Raw genomic sequence first — 2,759 nt, forward strand, 5'->3', positions numbered from 1 at the left:
GCAGTCAGGATTTCAGGAAGAGATGACCTTGACCATATTCTAAACCAACAAGGACTCCTTTGTTCCCAGCATCCTTACCAATTGCCCTTAGCCCTAACTAGTCATGGAGTTACCCCTCATGTTGCACCCTTCCTTTTTTCTTGCCCATGTTCTGCCCTTTATCCTCCTAATTTCTACCAAGTACAATTTATTGCCCCCTTTTTTCCTTGCTGCTTGATCCTTATTTGCTGTCTTCCCTTTCTTGCTGAATGCAGAAGGGCTTAGAGACAAAGATTTCTCTTTCTTGAATGTGGAGTCATGGCTCTTTGGCCAGATGATGAACTGTTCCCCTAGGATTCTCCACTTCCGTTTGTATTTTTTTGTAATGTTTTCCTTCTATCAGTTGTATTCCTCAACTTGTGGGGATTAGATGATTAGAAACACTGATCATGCAATGTGATTTCATGGCCATATAATTACAGGTTTAATCTCTCCTCTCTTTGGCAGTAGGGAATGCAATTGGATCACAATCACCTTGTGCTAAGCAACCACCTGGCCATTGTTTCCTAATATCAAATGCTATGCCCCATGATTGGCTACGTCTGCCTCATTTGAATAAAAGCCATATCCTTCCTCCCAGTAGGGATGGAGTATTGTTGTAGCCACGATGGTTGATCCCTAGGATCAAGGTGATTTTAGGGACATCTTTTCTTGGACCAATCATATAGGTAGGAAAGAATTCCCTATTTCAATTTCTACTTTTTCTGTCACATTTTTCTCCCAGACAGTCTTTTCGCTTAGTTAGAGAAGTTTCTTGGCACCAGGTGCCCTTCTTCTGTGCACTCGTCTAACATTGCTCCCAAATTTTACACATGGTCCAGTAAAAGACAACTCCAAAAGTCCTCCCCTTGCTTCTCACTTACACTGCCTTTGTCAGGCACAGAGACAGAGAGTCACTAGCCCCATGCTCAACTTTCTCAAACACCTCCTTCCTCCTGTCCCACCCTTCTCCTTCCTGACCCTGAGTCTCTGCCACCCACCTGAGTCCTCCCTAGAAGGAACCTAAGGAAAATTCCAGTCCTTTGCTGCCTCCCCCCAGATCACCTTCAGGCACAGCTGAGCTGCTCTGGAGAAACAGGTGTAGGAATAGAGAAGTGGCAGGAGGAGAAGGGAAAGGAGAACTAGAGGAGGGAGGAAAGGCCCCTGTGGAAGTCAAAAGATTGGTGGGGGGGAGCTCTTGTTGAGTCTGGCTTGATCCCCCGTGGCTGAGACTTGGAGCAGCCCCTTTGTTTTCAGTGCAGCAGCAACTAAGTCAGAGTGGCAGACAGCTGAACAGGGCTGCAGGGGAATATAGGGACCAAAGCTTCCCGCCCATCAAAAGGGTACAACTGGGTATTTTGTCCTGAGATCAAACATTCCCGGGGGCCTGAACCGGTTGAGATTTGGCAGAGTTCACAAATGGCTTTTACACCCAAGTTACTACTATGTTGCTGCGTGCTAGGGCCCTGTGACCCGCACCTGAATTACAGACTGTGACTGAGAAGGGCCACAACCCTGGACTCATTAACCACAAGGAAGGGTTGGGGACCAGGCAGAGAGAGGGGCCCAGCTGCACCACTTGGCCCAAACCCGAGAGTTTCTGGTGGTGGCACCTGTGGGGCAGAAGGGATGGACAGATGAGAGGTAGTAGCCCTGGGACCAGAAATAGGAATCAGATTCTCCCTCACCTGTATCAGCTTCAGCCAGAGAGACCTGCCACCATGAAGGTCTGTTCAGGTCTGAGTCCCTGGCCTGGGGTTCTGGGATTTGCCTGCCAGGCTGATGTCAGCCCTCTATGAGGTCACCATGTCTCTGGCCCAATGCCTGATAGCCTATTGATGCATCTCTATGAGCTCATTGCCCCACCCAGTCAGGCTCATCCCCTACCCATATCAGTCCCTTCACTGTATAGTCTAGCACAGGGGTAGGCAACGTTTTTCGGCTGGAGTGCCAAAAAAACCACAATGTCTACCTTGGAAGGTGCTGGAGTGCCAGCATGCCATAAAAACAAAATGAGGGCAGGGGAGGGGAGTGGGGTATATGGCAGGACATGCTGCATATTAGTATATTTAATAATCATAAATGTTGCCTTTGTTGTTGGGTATTCCTTTTTTGTTAAGCATGTTACAATGAGAAAGAAAGAAATAGAAAGAGAAAGAGAAAGAGCCAGATACGCACGCGCACACAGAACCACATGTGTAGAAACAGAGAACCAGAACATGACCAAAACAGACACGTGTGCACACACAGACACAGTGGCAGACAGACACACAGAACCAAACGCACAGGTGCATGGAGCCGGGCTGCTGGGCCACCGGACAAAGTCCAACCCAACAATGCCCTGGGTCCACTAGAGCCCCTGTGCTTCCCTGGGGAGCCAGCCACCAGGCTGCAGTGCAGCCAGCCAAGGCCCTGGCCCCGAGCCTGCCCATCAGCTCAACCACCCACCCACCCCGCACAGCTAAGACCACAAAGGTGCAGTGCTCCTGGCAAGGAGCAGCACCAGCCTCATCCTGGTGAGGGGGCTGGGCCAGGACTGGGCTCGGAGCATGTGGGAGTCAGGCAGGCTTAGCTGCAAGTTGTGCTGCAAGCAGGCCAGGCTCTGTGGTTGGCAGCTGCTCTCCAGAGCCGGGGCTGGCTGCAGCCAGGAGGCTGCAAACAGTTGCTCCAGCATCAGCTCCATCCCAGCGGGTGCACATGCGCCTCAGAGCAGATGGTGGGGGAGTGGCCTGTGGCAGCAC

This window comes from Alligator sinensis, unplaced genomic scaffold (assembly GCF_000455745.1).
Source record: "Alligator sinensis unplaced genomic scaffold, ASM45574v1 scaffold240_1, whole genome shotgun sequence".
Classification (NCBI taxonomy): Eukaryota; Metazoa; Chordata; order Crocodylia; family Alligatoridae; genus Alligator; species Alligator sinensis.